The 17,360-nt window shown below is 33.5% G+C and overlaps 1 protein-coding gene across 1 annotated transcript in view; it reads left to right on the plus strand.

The window, feature by feature from the left end:
- The window catches only part of CALCRL (calcitonin receptor like receptor), a 103,235-nt gene that overhangs the window by 17,402 nt on the left and 68,473 nt on the right, over positions 1–17,360 (plus strand). The window contains exon 2 of the mRNA XM_045559031.1: positions 3,912–3,979. The gene's annotated coding sequence lies outside the window, so the exon portion shown is untranslated. The remainder of the gene's footprint in view (positions 1–3,911; positions 3,980–17,360) is intronic.

The following is a 17,360-nucleotide window of genomic DNA, read 5'->3' on the forward strand; positions in this document are numbered from 1 at the left end:
ATGGCTTTGGTATCAAGGTGATACTGGATTTGTAGAATGAGTTAGGGAGCACTTCCTGCTCCTGATATTATGGAGCAGTTTCAATAGGATAGATGCCAATCTTCTTTGTATGTCTGGTAGAATTCAGCTGTGACTCCATCTGTTCTTGGGCTTTTTTTGTTCAGAGGTTTTTTATTACTGATTCAGTCTCGCTACTTGATATTGATCTATTCAGGATTTCTATTTCTTCCTGACTCAAAGTTAGGAAGGTTTTTGCAAAAATTCATCCATATCCTCTAGATTTTCTAGATTGTGTGCATAGAAATGTTCATAGTAGTCTTGGATGATCTTTTGTATTTCTGTGGTATGAGTTGTAATGTCTCCTTTTTCATTTTGGTTTAAGCTTATTTGAATCCTCTCTCTTCTTAGTTAATCAAGGAGCTAGTGATCTGTTGATTTTGTTTATCTTTTCAAAAAACCAAGTTTTTATTTCATTGATCCTTTGTATTTTTTTGTTTATTTGTTTAAATTTCATTTAGTACAGCTCTGATCTTTGTTATTTCTTATCTTCCGCTAGTTTAGGGTTTGATTTGTTCTTGCTTTTTTAGTTCCTTGAGGTATCACAGTAGGTTGTCAATTTGCATCTTTTGGATGTAGGCATTTAGTGATGCGAACTTCCCTCTTAGCCCTGCTTTTGTTGTATGCCAGACATTTTGATAGCTTATGTCTCCATTGTCATTCAATTAAAAATTCTTTTGATTTCCATTCTTGACTTTGTCATTGACCTAAAGATCATTCAGCAGCAGGTTGTTTAATTTCCATGTATTTGTGTAGTTTTGAGAATTCCTCTTAGAATTGATTCCTCATATTATTCCACTGTGGTCTGAGAAGATATGTGGTATGATTTTGATTTTTTAAAATTTGCTGACACTTTTTTGTGGCCTAACGTATGGTTTGTCTTGGAAAATCTTCTATATGGTGATGAGAAGAATGTATATTCTGTAGTTTTGGGGTAGAATGTTCTGTAAATGTCTTTTAGGTCCATTTGTTGTACAGTCCCATTTAAATCCAGTGTTTGTTGATTTTTGCCAGTCCCCCAATATTATTATGTTGCTGTTTTTATCATTTCTTAAGTGTAGTTGTATTGGTATTATGAATCTGTGAGATCCAGTGTTAAGTGCATATATATTCAGAATTGTTGTATCTTCTTGTTGAATTGATCCCTTTATTATTACATATAATGGTCATCTTTATCTTTTTTTTTTACTGTTGCTACTTTAAAATCTATTTTAATTGATATAAGAATAGCTATTCCTGCTTGCTTTTGCTTTCCATTTGTGTGGAATATTTTTCCACCCCTTTACCTTGAGTCTATGAGATTCTTTATGAGTCAATGGGTTTCTTGGAGACAGAAGATATTTCAGGTTTTTTTTTTTATCCATTCTGTCAATCTATGTCTTTTAAGTGGTGCATTTATACGGTTTACATGTAATGTTAATATTCATAAGTGAGATACTGTTCCAGTCATCATGTTGATTGTTACCTAGTTGCTTTGTATTCTCCCTTGTGTTACTGTTTTATAAGGGCTGTGAGCTTTTACATGTAGTACTTTTATACTGTTGAGTATTGACCATTCTTTTTGGTGTTTAAAGCATTTCTGAGCATTTTTTGTAGGGCACGTCCAGTTGTGACAAAAGTGTCTACATTCCCAGCTCCCACCCTGGCCCAGCTACAGCAGAGTTGGTCAAGGCAACTCAACTGGCTATGTGTGGTGCTACCAGACTGGCTGTGTGCTGTGGCTGAAATGCTACAGTGGAGGAAGTGTGGCTGTGTCTGGGCTTGCCTCCAAGAATGATAGTCTCCTTACAGAAAACACAGGCATCTAGGAGAGAGGACTGCTACCCCTGCCCTCCCCCTCAGAGACCTTTTTTCCTTGGGGCATACAAAAGCACTCACTGTGTCTTTTTAGAGAGAAAATTGAGTCCCAGGCTCCAGCTTTCACAGCATTTTCAGCTGGGATGAAAAATGAAATGCTTAGAACCATGCAGGAAAAAAAAGGAATCCTCTTCAGTTATTTCTATTTCTAGTGGCATTTTCTAGTATGTTGGGAAAACACTCAAAACAAACTTCAACTTTGAACCTGCTGAATTCCATATATATGCCAATAAGGCCTGAGACTGACAAGAGTTTTATTTTTTCCAAAATAGCTTTCAGAAAATCCAGATTCTAAATACAGTCATGTGTCATTAATGATGGGGATACATTCTGAGAAATGTGTCATTAGGTGATTTCGTCATTGCACAAACATGATAGAGTATACTTACACAAATCTAGATGGTATTCTCTACTGCAAACCTAATCTATATGGTATAGCTTATTCCTCCTAGGCTACAATCCTATAAAGCATGTTACTTTACTGAATACTGTAGGCAATTGTAACACAGTGGTAAGCATTTGTGTATCTAAACATACTTAAACACAAAAAAGGTACAATAAAAACACAGTATTATAATATTATTGGTCCACATCATATATGTGGTCCATCATTGACCAAAATATCTTTATCTGGCACATGACTATATATGCAGACTGTCTGCTAAGATATAAATACCTATCTTTTTAATGACCAGATCATGACCCTAATTATAACATATATTAGACTATTTATAGTGATGTACAATAAATTGTTAAAATATGGAAAAGTGTAAAACAAAGTAATTTTACAAAGTAATAAAATGATTCACAAAAGATTTGATTGCAGACATTACTTTTTATAATAAGCTTTCTTAATACATTTGAATCTTCACCTAAACATTCCTATTGACTTTATAGAAATCTTTGGCAATAACTCAGATCATAGTTAGGTGTAGCGGCAAATTGATACTCCATAATTGTAAGGTCAATAGAAGCCTCTCAAATTGTAATATTAGTTAATTAAGATAAATAATTTGCAAAACACAATTTTGACAGTTTTTAAGTTATAAAGACCAAATATTGTGTAAATACAAAGCAAGGTAAACTAGATCATACTATATCTTGTTTTCAACATTAGTCTGAGCCTGAAAAAATGTACATAAATTACATGTATGTACATAGTTTTTGTTCAGCAGTGGAGAAAGTTAACTTTTTAGTAACACCCTGTGTTTAAGGAGAGTTAAAACTTATTACTGACACAATGTAGCCTCTGGGTCCTTCTTTGACCAGGTTCTTGTCTGCTCTTTGCTGAATGAGAATTCACCCCACTATCGCTATGTTAAGCCTCTTTTTGTCCTTTGAACCAGCCAAGTCATTCCACTCAGAGCCTTTGAGCAAGTCATCCCTTCTGGGAACATCATCTCTCCTGAACATTTCATGATATATCCCCTTATTCAGGTCACTCCAAAAATGCCACCTCTCCAGAGAGGTTTTCCATGGCCATTCTGTCTGGTATACCACCATCATACCCTTCTTTCTACACTCCCTTAGCCAGCCTTATTTTTCTTCATAACCCTTATCACCACTGAACTTTTTAATATTTATCCACTTATTGTTCATTTTCTCCTTATAATATAAGCTCCATGAGGGCAGATACTGCTGTATCCCCACCTCCTAGAACTGAGCCATGCATACATAGATTCCACCTCTTCCTAGTGCCAAGACCTTGAGCAAAAGGGACTATCTGCCTCTGATTTGTGCCCATTAGAGACTAGAGACCCCATTCCTAGGACACAAGATGCCCGAACAAAGTTATTGATGACTTCCAGGTTAGGATGGTGGTAAACTAAATGTACCTAATATATCTCCTCCCAACTTCCCATTCAAATATACTATAAAAATATGTATTTATGGTTTTAACAGAGAAATTAGTATATAATTTTAAGTTAAATTCTGTGAAATCCCACTATCCACTAATAATATTACCAAATTCAAAGAAATGTTCTCTTGTTATACAGGGTCCTACGATGATACACCAACCACTTGTGCTGCCTCCTGTCAAAACTTTGGATGGCCCTACTTTCAGGTATTGCATATACTACAAAAGAACATATATGACCTCATGAAAGTATTATAACATGTTGGATTTCCAATAAAGCCAGGATAATAAGAACATGTTAACAGTAGTAAGAAAGATTTCACAGAATGATATATAGTTAACTTCTGAATAAAAGAAAACCTTGAAAGGCAATCCAACAAAATACTGATAAAGATGGCATTACAGACATCCATCAAACTTACAAAATTATATCCTTGGGACTTTGGGGAGTGAAGTTAGCCCTCAGGTTCCTATTCCCTTGGCCAGAGGACTGGGAGCATTAAATTAATTTAAATGTGCCCTATCAGATTTAGTATCATTAGTAATTTAGTAATACTAGCCACAGACATCATATATGTGTGTATTATAGAAAACTTACTATAACTATCACTATATATAAAAATACATTTAAAATTATAAAATAATAGGGCTAGGTTGCTCATCTGAACTAAATTCCTTTCCTCTGTAGAGTTCTTTGTTTTCTGATTTACATAGTCACCATTATATTCCTATAAGTGAATGTAAAACTTTCTCATAATCGGAACATAAGAGGATACCTTACTTATTAAATATAAACAAGGGTACAGGAAAATGGGGGTGAGTTCTTTCAAAAATTTAAACTACTCTAAATATTTTTAGAACTCACTTGGCAGAGTAGTCTAAATTTCAATCCTGAGTATTAACTATGGGGTTCAGGGGTATTGGTAATTCCTAAAAGACTACTGTTATGGATGGATGTGTCTTCTTATTTACAGTTGGCATTAAAGTACCATGACAAGTAAAATGTTAATTATCCAATTATTATTACACCTCATAGCCACCTTCTCTACTACATTAAAGTAGATTTCCTACCCTAACTTATCTTTAGGCTACAAAATATTCATAATTCAATCATGTGCCAACCTAATAAACTATAACAACATTAATAAAAAAATAAAGGCTACTAAATTATTTTCTGTTAAATTCAAAGCTGGGTGACATAATTTCTTTTTCTGTACTTAAGCTGTGATTTTTAATTTTGAAATCATATTGCCAAACCCAAAAATAGACCCTCTATAATTGTTCTTTCTCCCACAGTGTGTCTTTGGGAACTCATCATTGTTGTTCTGTCCTTTTATGTGTCAGCTTCCTTTGCACATTGCATTTCACATGACTCACTGTTCCTTAGAGCAAGGTCTGAATGCTGAAAATGCCTACTTACATCTGACAGCTGGGTTTTTCTTCCTGAACTTTTTTGTGTGATGTGGTGCCAGATCCATGGTTATAAGGCCCCAATTTTGCTTAATGATGATATGTAGAAAAGATCACATAATGGTAGAAAATTCACTTACTAAGAAAGAATTGCTTTTGGCCTCCCACTATGTGTGTACCAGTCATGTATTTATGTGGACATTCAGAGGATTACACTATATTTTTTCTAAGTATTTTTTTTTCAACATATAAATTATAACACATAGTTGATAGCTTGAAGGAGGTAAATTGGAACTGGCTTAAAATGAAAGGTCCAAATTTAAATTCTTTCTTTTCATTAGCTTGATCCCACAGGACTTGCAGAGCATTGGTAAAATTTTTTTGAGAGAAGTTAATTGCTGCTTTCATAATTCTTTTTATTGCAGTTCTAACAAGTACAGTTTAAGGTATAAATGAATTTCAATTACAGTAAGAAAGAGGTTGGAAAAATTCATCTCTGGAAAGATTAAAAATATAACTAAGAACTAGAATTGCAGTTTGCCATTATATTTGTTTGAGTCATATATGGTTTAGTTTTAACCTAATAAAAGGAATACAAAACTGAGACTTATGAGAGGGGAATACTAGACTTAGCTCATCTCTAACTGCTGTAGAATATAAAGCAAATCACTTAGCCCTCCTGAACTTTTTATTTCTAACTCTGCAAAATGAGCAGGTTATCCTATAAGATTTCTCAGGTTCATTACAACTCTGAAATTCTGGAATATCTGACTATAACTGTTCTGCCATAAAATAAGAGCTGGAAATAAAATATCATCTGAAGTTCCTTATAACATATGACGTGATTTGTAATAGTTCAAGTCCTCCAAGTATAAGTATTTTTGCATGGTTTTGTTTACATTATCATTCAGTGGACTCTGAAGCGTGACAAATGGGCAGGAAGTAGGAAGGAGAAAAAAAACGAAGGGGAATGTCTCTGGCTAGACTGAATTTTGGCAATCGAAGGGATCCGTCTCTAGTTTTCACTAAAGTTTAGTCATTTTGCTGAAAGTTCTTTCTGACTCTAAGATAGTAAAAATATTAATTTATAAATTTCCAATAAGTTAATAGGTCCATTTTCACACTTAAATCTTAATCCAACTAAAATTGAATCTCAGATACATTTTTCTCTCAAATTTATGGACAGTGGTATCAATACTTTTCATTAAATAGTTCATCCTTTTCATTACTGACTTGAAATTGAACAAAATTATTATATTTGTTAAATTATATTAACAAAATGATTTTGGATTCTAGGCTCCATTTGCTTTGTTTTTTGTTATTTGTTCAGTTGAATTTTGGAATTGTTTGTTTCCTTGATTGCATTATATTTCTAGAGTATTTTGGAAACAACATCTTTATAAATTTTAGTTCTGCATTTATGAATACAAATATCTATTTGTTAAAATATTTTATGACAATAAAAGAATTGTATATTTTCTTCAGAAAGGCTCTACGTGATAGGGAGGGTTGCCTGGTTCTTGAAGGTTGGGTAAGAGTTTAGCAACAGGGCAGGACAAAAGTTTTCCCAGCAAACAATATGGGTAGTTCATAGAATCAGGAGTGGGTCAGTTTGGTTAAAACAATGGGAAGTAAATTAATGTAAATATGAAAAAAGGAAGGTTTTCCATTAAACAAATGAAGCTTAGACTCCAGGACTTTCACTTGAATAAGACCCTTCCAAGAGCCTATATTTAATTTTGCACTTGTGATTTTGTGCTGTTTTTCTTAAAGAAGGTGCATATGAGTATGTTTGTCCAATCCAAGACCATAGAATACAATTCTCTAAGTTGTAAGTGATTTGGCAACTTTATCTCATCTGGCAAAAGGGCCAGGGAAAACAAAGAGCTTGGACATACTGGTATGCAACGAAAATGAGGACTGGCCTGGTTTGTATTACCTCTCTCCTTCTAGCTAAATTTTGGGCCAAGGTATGTCACATAAATAGATTGGGATTTGGTTACCACATCTATAAAATAGGAGGTTGATCTAAATCTGAAAATTAAAAAAATATCACCCTATGTAAACTCTAAGGCCTTCCCTAATTCTAACTCTTCCTGGTCATTTTGGCTAACGGTTTTATCTCTGTAATTTAATGGTACATTTCACATTCTGTCCTCTATCTTTTAATTTTTCATGTCCATGTTTCTTCTCCCCTAGCTAAATTAAAGAGGCATCTATGAAGAACTCTTTTAAATCTCTTAGTAGTACACCTGATAGTGCCTACTACATCATATAAACTCAATAAACATGTTTGTAAATTATACTAAAATACTCCAGAAAAAAATATGCCTATAGTGTTTTGAAATGTGCCTAACAGATCAACTTCATGAACAATTATCTTATCATCCTTTGAAAATTTTATAGTACAGTGTCCTATTGCTCAGAGTTCAAAATAGGTATACTACCATGTGTATAAGAGACATAATTAATGACCTATAGGCTGTAAGTATTTAAAGAATCAAAAGATGTACCTTCTTAACAGAATGTTTACAAAAAACCTATTCACATTTTTGATATGTAATGAACAGTATTTCCAATAAAAGTAATTCAAATGAAAATTATAGATTCAACAGAATGAGGTTAGCATAATTGATTATGAACATTTATTTTCTATATATATTTGTCATTCATGTTTACTTACATACTCACATACCACAGCAAAATAAAGCATGAACCTAAATGTAACACTTCCCCACAATAACTAAGTGTTGATATGGTACTTGATCATGTGCCTTGGGTGTCTCATGTTCAGTGCTGTGAAAGTCTACCAATATTCCTTGTAACCACTGGAAGATTTCCATATTATTATTCTTCCTATAAAATGGTAGTATCCCTTGTCAATATGCTTCCCTGGGTCCTCCTTGCTAATGTGCCCTTAATCAGACTCTCCTCTAGTACATAAGGTTGTTCTGCCTTGCATTGATCCCTGAAACAGCCCTTGGTTGACCTCCATAAAAAATTCCACTGACACAGATTGTTTCAGGGCATAGTAGACTCCATTGAAGATTTTCACAATAGAAGATTTAGGAGCCATGCAAACAACTTCAAATCAAATGGTAGACATCACCATTCTTAAATGTCAATTAGTTCTTCCAAATCTGTTACAGCATCTCTCCATCTTTTCAACTCTATTCTGCCTTTACTTGATTCTTTATTTTTGTCACTCATTTTCCTGTTTCCCTCCCAGGAGTAAAAAAAAAATGCATTTTTCTAATCTTGACTCAGGAAGAAGAGACTTCTAATATCTGGGCACCTACTAATATTAATATTTATGACCAACAGTCTGCTCTATCCCAGCTGGAGTTTTACTGTATTTTATCAGAGGGAACACTCCCTTTTCATGAGAGGAATTCTGATATGCCAATGTTATGAAAACAATTATTTAATATGTAAGTATTCATAGCTAAAAATAAATTGCCACCGAAATTTAGTAGGAAGCATGTTATATGCAGTGTACATAATAAACTTACACAAAATTATTTATGCATTCTTTTCCTTTTTAATTTTCTTTACATTAAATTAGAGTGTATGTCTTATTTATCTTTCTGACTACATTGCCCAGCACACTGGTTCTCAAATGCAACATATTTTTATTTTTGGTACAATTGAGTTTCATCATTTAATCTGTCTTACGCTTTCCTCTAGACTAATGATTTACAAAATGATGTACGCATACCCCTAAGACATAGGCAGGAATAGCTCATTTTACAGAAATCCGTTTCCAGATCCTCAGCTTCCATTTGAACTCCTTCCTAAAACTGATCTGCCATAGTAAACTCCTAAGGTCCAAGCTTCTGGCCAGTTCTTCTTTTCCACCTTTCCTTTCACAATCTTCCTTTGACTTCTTTACTCACCCCCCCCCAAGTGTTCTTTCACCCATTCTGAGTGTTACTACAGAGCATTTTTGCAAGCTGTAACAGTCTCCCGGACCACAAACACAGGGACAGGGTAGGGGATACGTTGATGTTTGGCAAGCCTCCTTTCAAAAAGGCACATGAGGTTTTATCTTTCTTTATCTCACTAAAGGATATATCACTAATAAAATTTTATTGTTGTGTTTAGGGCAAATTATATAACAAATTATGTACCAAAATCTATAATACAATTATTTTGTTTTGATCTGGAGTATAGACTGTAGAGCCAAACCACCTCCTGAATTGACCACTTTGTAATCACTTGATAAAGTTAGTAAACCAGCTATGCCTCAGTTTCCTCATAGGTAAACCTGGGTTAATTATAGTATTTACCTTATATGTTTCTTATAATGTGATCATAAAGTCTAGAAAGTTAAATATTACTTATGCAAGTAATATAATGTAGTATAATATCTGTGAATCATTTATTATGTATCATTTGTGTTTCCATACTTGGGTGGCCACTCTGTATATGAATAGATATTAATAGATACAAGTAGAGGTCTAAACAGTGAATGCTTAGATTAGTGCTTGAAGTTTAGCAAACCTTCCAAAAGTGTTAGCTACTATTATTATCAACATCATCATTATTTTCATTATTTCTGATAAAAATTGTAATGATGCAATCTGGGAAGATTTTTGACAACATTCATTTACTACCACTTGGACAGAAAATTTTTAAAAATAAAAATTTGATCCATGTAGATATTTCTGTGTGTAGAAGTTTCTGAGTAGGATAAATATTTTTATGAGAAAAGATTAGGAGAATTTTACATACTAGCAATGCAAGCAACTGCAAAGGAAGATGTAAACATCATAACATCACAGATTTTAAAATGCTACCTGCTTAAAAAAAATGTTACCTGCTCACCTAGTGATCTGTTTCTACCTCTCTTTGTCTTTCCTATTCCACTCTACCTTTAATCCCTTTTTTTTTCCTGTGTAAAAAAATTTCCTGACTCTCAAGGAGATCACTAAAAATAATTTGAAATATAAAGCTATATTTCAATAGAATAAAATTCTATGAGGGAAAATGTGGGTAGTGGAGTGGACTATGACTTCAAGAAGAGAAAGAAATGAAGTACAATTTCTAACTCTTAAGAAGAGCACATTCATTTACTTATAATGAATATGGTAGATATTGAATTGTTCTTGTATTTGTACTTATTTGGGAATATTTAAAAGAATGATATAGCATTTATAGTTTCAAATGTCAACATTTAAAATGTGCTGAAAATTACATGCTTTGCAACTGAGCTGTCAATTGAAATGGGTGAAGTTCTTTCAAACTTATTTTATAGAGGGTGTCAACAGAAAAATTTGAAAGACACTGCTCTTGACTAGAGTGTTGCATTCATCTTTGTACTTTCTCCCCCCATGAGGAACACTCTTAGAATAAGTTCATCAACAAATATGCATACAGTTTTTTCTTATCATGAAAGTATGATGAGTTATAACATGCTTTTCAATGTACATTGCATTTGGTGCCAGAGCAACTAACCTCATCTTCCAACTTGACTTAATTATAGGAGAAAAAAATTGAATCTTGGATAATGCAATTCGATATTACATTTATCAAATGGAAATGTGCTATTCTAGCAAGCAAACAAGCATAAGACTTTGCAAGCAATGGGTTGAAGATACCAAAAGGGCTTCTCTTTTGTTATGAAGGATAATATATTATAATGAAGTTAAGAAAGGTCCATTGCAACTGGGGCTGTATAATTCTATATATAATAACTGTATTTGTGGCATGACTATTAGCAAATAGCTTGCTTTATTTTTGATAATGTATAACATTATATGCTAGCAAAAACAAGAAGTTGTCAACATTTATGTTGTCATAAGATGTGGGAAAACTCCACAGTCTTTTTCTAAAATGGATTGACCTTTAAAATAAACAATCAATTAAACAGAGTGTCTAATAAAGAGGTTTTATTAGACTCCAAAAGTTTGTTCTGTGGGATAAGTTCAGACCTATCATTAATAATCTGACCCCTCAGGCCAAAATGCAACCAGAGTCCATTAGACTCCAAATGAATTCTAATAGTCCATGTGGTGAATATTTCCCCTATGTGGAAACCCCCACATTAGAACAACAACAATAAAACCAACACCAAAAACCTTGTTTGTTGTACTTAAATATATTATTATTGTTACATTTGTTTTCCATTGTGTCTCTCAGGCCTTACTTAAGCTTCCTTTCCAAGTATGTTAGTTTTCTTTTTTGGAATATATCAATTTTTTCCCCTTCCTAAAATATGTTGACCCCAGTATGAACATGATAAAGTGAAATTTTCAATCAGGCTATACTCCAATTTATTTACATCTGTCAATGTTACAAATCTGCCAGTTCTTCTTAACTTACAGCCAGCTCTTTCTAAACTGCCCATCTTTACACCTTTCCAGGATTATCTATATTAGTCTATATTACTCTATCAGTCAGAGGATACTTACGAATGACCAGGTGCTTTATGGCTTGTTGCATTAATATATAGAGTCCTCCTAAATATTTAATAATATCCTACTTATAATTCTAGTAGTTATTAAAAACAAATGAAAACATTTGTATTTATTGATTCATGTTAAAGTGAGCAGATTTCTACCTAAAATATTTGAGAAATGGCTGGGACCTATGGAGAATAAAGGGTGTGGTTTATAAGGAAAACATAGTCATTTACTATAGTTTTACAGGAAGTTTCCACTGTGGCTAAATGTTCTTTGCTGTCTCAGACTGCTATAGATATCTCACAAAGGAAAACCAAACATAAATATTTGCAGTTTATGATATGCTGAATTTAAAGCATTCCTGCCAATAAGAAACAAACCCTGGATTTAAAGGAGAGTAAGAGTATGATTCAATAAGCCTGGCAAGTGGACTTGCCAATAATTAGTTTACTCAAGCAAACCTTTAGAACCACTCTTAATTTTTTAGGCTGTTTTATGTGACACCAAAATATCCAGATGAGGATTCAATAATTCCTTCAAATATTTTGTCTGTATAGCACCAAATATCTTTTAAACCTTAAGTACGAAAAACTGAGTAACCAATTCCCAATGATCAATTCCCATTGCAAAGAATTACCTCATTGGGCATATCTGTATTTTTAACTTGAATTTGGCTACTAGTAATTAGGCTTTAAGCAGGAGAGCCCCCTATCTATAAAGAAAAAAATTATGGTCATGCTGAATTTGTTTTTATCTCACACAGTAAACTTATTTATGACATTTACAGTATAGTTAATGACAAACTCTAAAATCTTTGGGATTCCATTTCATAGAGCATGGTAATTTCAGTTACTTATTTTGTGCAAAAGTTTATTATTTTCCACTTATTCTAAATTTTCCCAAAGCCTTTGGACTTGTCAATAAAGGATCCAGAAAACAGTACCCTGACACATAGGTTTCTGTGACACACCGGCTTCGATATCATTACAAATACTAACACACACAAATATACTCATGCACAATCAAAAAATACTTTAGAAAGAATTCTCCCATCATAAGTTTTATAAATCATAGCAGATCTTAGAATTTATCTTACAGCCAGATCATAAAAAACATTTCTCAACAATATCATATTAGGGTATATTTATGTATAATAAGTATAATCTATGAAGGTAGAATTTTGTGTTTTCTTTATGAGGGGAAAATCATATTGAATGCTATAGTAACAACTCAGATTCTACATCTTTGCCACAATATTGATGGGAATATTGGTGGGAACAGTTGGTGATACATGTGGTGAAAAAATACATACATGTGTGTAACATGGAAGTGCATTGGCTTAAATTCAAATGCATTCTAAATAAAAATCCATGTAATAAAAATGAAGAGAAAGAGGGCTCGGCGCGGTGGCTCACGCCTGTAATTCTAGCCCTCTGGGAGGCCGAGGCGGGTGGATCGCTGGAGGTCAGGAGTTCGAGACCAGCCTGAGCGAGACCCCGTCTCTACTAAAAATAGAAATAAAAAAATTATCTGGACAACTAAAAATATATATAGAAAAAATTAGCCGGGCATGGTGGCGCATGCCTGTAGTCCCAGCTACTGCTGAGGCTGAGGCAGTAGGATCGCTTAAGCCCAGGAGTCTGAGGTTGCTGTGAGCTAGGCTGACGCCACGGCACTCACTCTAGCCCGGGCAACAAAGTGAGGCTCTGTCTCAAAAAAAAAAAAAAAAAAAGAAGAGAAAGAAATGTATTTGTTCATATAAGTATATTAAATTCAAAACAATATAAACTATATATTCTGGTTCATATTTTGTAGTGGCTATTTGCAAAGGTCTAGTTCTTTGCAGCTGAACAATTTGTTACATTCTATTACTATTGTCCAGACTTAAGTCTTTGAAGGTCAAATTCATCTTTAAAAACTTTTAGTACTGGAACATGGAAGAGCCACTTATTTCTCTTACAGTTCTATCTAAATATTATAATGTAAATTGTAATTTCTATTCTCTCTATTGAAACTCTATTACTTTGGTGCCATTTCTGGGCACAGAGATTTCAAAAGCCCTATATCCAAATATTCTAATATATTAGCTTTATAGCTTTTGGGGACTAGAAGTTTCCTTACTGCTTTTTAATACAACCCCCCTCATTTTTTAGATGAAAAACTGAGAAGCAAGAATGTTAAAAGAGTGGTTACAAGAAACCAAATAGTATCCTAGTGTCACAACCAGAATTAGGGCTCATTTTTCTTCAATACACTTGTATTGACTATTCTATAAAATGTCCACAAACCACCTAATTATGTCTCTTCCTCATACAAATTTAATTTTTGACTATATTCTTCTGGACATTTTCTTATATGTTGAACTTGGAACTCAACAAACCATTCTCTGATATTTGCTCTAAGATCCTCACTATTAATAGACAGATTTGAGAAAACTTTTCTTTCACGATACGCAAAGCAAATTGTCACATACTGTTAAGTCTGGACTTCAGGAAACCACCGTTTTGGATTCATATCCAATCCATTGTCCATTGAATTTGTCAAGTTATTTTCTAACTTAAGAAACTGACCAGACAGTAATTTTTTATATTGGAACAGGATGGAGGAAAAAAATATACTGTATTACACAAGAGGAAGCTGGAAGTGCTATCGGGGGCATCAATCTGAACTTGTTATTATGGGCATCAAACTGGCTTCACATTGGTGAAGCAGACAAACATAAAAATAAAGTACCAACTGTATTTATTGAATGCAACTGTTTCAATTCACTGATTTTATTAATCTGCCTGAAACCATATATAAATATCTATTTTCTAAAAGTACTCTCAATTGAAATTTCAGTATTAAGGAACACCTGACCTGTGGATATAATTTGGTATGCATCCTTTATTATATTTTCTAGTACCTATTTTTGCTTTTTTCGTAATAAATTTTTAATGCAACCTCAATGAATTCCTGACAATTTCTGCTTTTATTAGCAAGTTGGAACCAGGATAGAATTCTTGGTCCAAATGCCCTTCCTTTTGCCCACTTCCTCCTACATTCCCACCAGCATCTATAATATATACTGGAAATAATATGCAAAGGAGCTTTGGATTTTGCTGAAGAAGGAAAGAGGAAGTCGGATTGTTTTGTTCTGTTGTTTTGTTTTACCTAGCCTGTGATGATGAGGGCATAAAGGCTCAAAGGTTGGCATGGCATCTATCCATTACTGGATATATGAACTGATTTGGAGCTTCTAGAGAGCTGAAGATAAAGAAGACATTTTAATGAGAGAATTAATAAAACTCTGAACAGGAATTGTGCTTCCTTAGGACCCAATGGCAACATAGCAGAGAGTAAAGTTGAAGGCCATTTTTCATCAACTTAACAGAGAACACAGCAGGACTCTGGCACTCCAAGAGTTGATGACTGTGAAGGCATCAGGAGATAATGTCAGGATACAGTAGTATGTAATGGCAAGAGCAAAGTCACTTCAATTGACTTTAAGGGCAGAGGACATAGACAAAATAGGTCAGAGCACTGGAGAAAGAATGGTATGTGGTAGTTCTACAAACCAGATTGGCTTATAAACCATCACTTTAGAGATTATAAGAAACACTTGGAACTTTGTAGGATATTGGCGGTCCAATGTCCCAAAGTGCAGATAAAATTAAGATTTGTGGATTATTGATAATATGACTTGATATCCAGAGGCTGCTGAGAATAATTATGGAAGAGATTATTATTTAGATATAATTAAGATAAATATTTAAGTAGTATGGAACCAAGAGTAGGTTTGAAAGTGTTTGAACTTAGGAAAATAGTATGTAAACTATAAGATTATTATGTAGCTGTTTTAGGTATCTTGTGCTTTCAGATGAGTCACCTAGCAATAAGAAGGCATGTGATATTTCCTAATAAAGTTATTTTCAGATGGGAAAAAATGAATATAGCAACTTCCACATGGGAGGTCTTGCTGATCTATGTAACACTAAGGATTAATCTATTCCTGGTATAGATAGTTCTAGCTAAGAAAGGCAAGTCAATTCTTGTAAATCAGCCATGATATAATAAACCAGTATTCACAGATACCCTTTAGAGTGTTCAAAGGAAATTCTCAAATGGCTTTGAAACTCTTAACTCAATCATTTCTCAAAACCATACGTAGCATACAATATTCAGAGATGTTAAGTCTACTTAAAAAGGAAGCCCTAGACATGGATTATGACTGCATTTTCATATAAATAATCCAACATTAGACATTAGAAACTTGCTGTCTTTCATCCAGTGTTCTGAACAATTACCTTCCCCATACCTCTACTCTCTTATATCCCCTTACATGTACATTTAAAAATTCTTTTTTCTTTTTACTCAAGATACCAGTCAAATATATATACTCCTGAAATGTAAATTTATATTATCTCCCATTGACTTTAGACTCCCAATTAAGTTATATAAGGCCCTAATGATTTATTTTCCTCCTGGAAGTAGTTGACAAGAATTCATAACTGGTTTTAGTAGACATTTTTTTAGTCTACCCCGAGTTTTATTGCAGCTGTAGGCAAATACATGAAACTTGGTAAAGGCATTTTGTTCTACAGTAATCTTTACCACAAGTCAACTCCTCTTCCTGTCAGGGTATTTCTTTTCTTTTACAAAAATTTCAAAAGAAGAAGAAATATGATTATGACAGCCTATTTGAGCAACAGTGTTATCTTTGCTCTTTGATAAAACAGCAGTTCAATAAATAAGAGATTTTTCTAAGATATTCATTGTGAATATTGTGTAATAACCTCATGAAAGAACTTTGATCTCTTCCAGAACTAGTTCATTAAATGATTCTTTTAATCAAACTTATTCTTGATGTGAAAAACAGAAAATTCTCTCATATTCATTATCTGGGAAAAATATGATCTTTTAATAATACCAACAGATTTGATTAACTTCAACTACTACCTGAAAATGTTTTTAATGTTCTTATTCTGGAGGCTCTCTTAGGAATGTTAGCATCTGTTTCATTTTGTAGATTTTGGGGTAGTTTCTGCTAGGAATTTGTGGTTCGGTGTGACAATAGCAACTAAAGGTTGAATGATTAGCAGGACAAAGGTTAAGTCAGTATATTTAGTCAGCTTCTGCTTAAAAAGAATAACATGTGGCTCTAAAACTAATGGTTATTGTTTATAGCATTTTTAAAACTATTATTTAGAATGGCTTAATGTTATGTCATTTATATTCATTATGCCATCATAGAACCTTTAGAGGCAGATTTATTTGGCATCTTTCAGTTTAACCTCACATACAGTAAACATTTCCTTTAGTTAACATAAATTCTCCTTTTGCAAAAGCACTTATAATAACTAATTTCATCACAGGTACAGATCAGTTCTCTGAGCTTCAGAGAAAATAGTAAATTTGGGGTGATGTGTATGTCAACTTTTTGTCTGGTGGGTAGGCAATGGTTGTTTCTGAGTCTAGCTCTACATTAATGGGAATGCCTCCATAGCCTGGGGAAAATCTGTCTTCAAAGTCAGTGTTTCCATAAATTTTTCTTCCACTTCTATGTATCTTTGTGCAGTTGGCATAAAGATAGCAGATGGTGTATCATGCATAGCATGACAGTTAGATGCCATTTTTAGCCAAGATTCACATATGTACTTTGCGTTTAGGCATTATTTATTCTGTTATGAAAAAAAGAAAGATTATGTTTTCAATCTCTTACAGGTGTGGCTGCTGATAATTATGATCCTTTTAATGCAAAGTGGATTTTGAATGAGTCCATTGTGACATGTTAT

Source organism: Lemur catta, chromosome 8 (genome assembly GCF_020740605.2).
Source record: "Lemur catta isolate mLemCat1 chromosome 8, mLemCat1.pri, whole genome shotgun sequence".
Lineage (NCBI taxonomy): Eukaryota > Metazoa > Chordata > Mammalia > Primates > Lemuridae > Lemur > Lemur catta.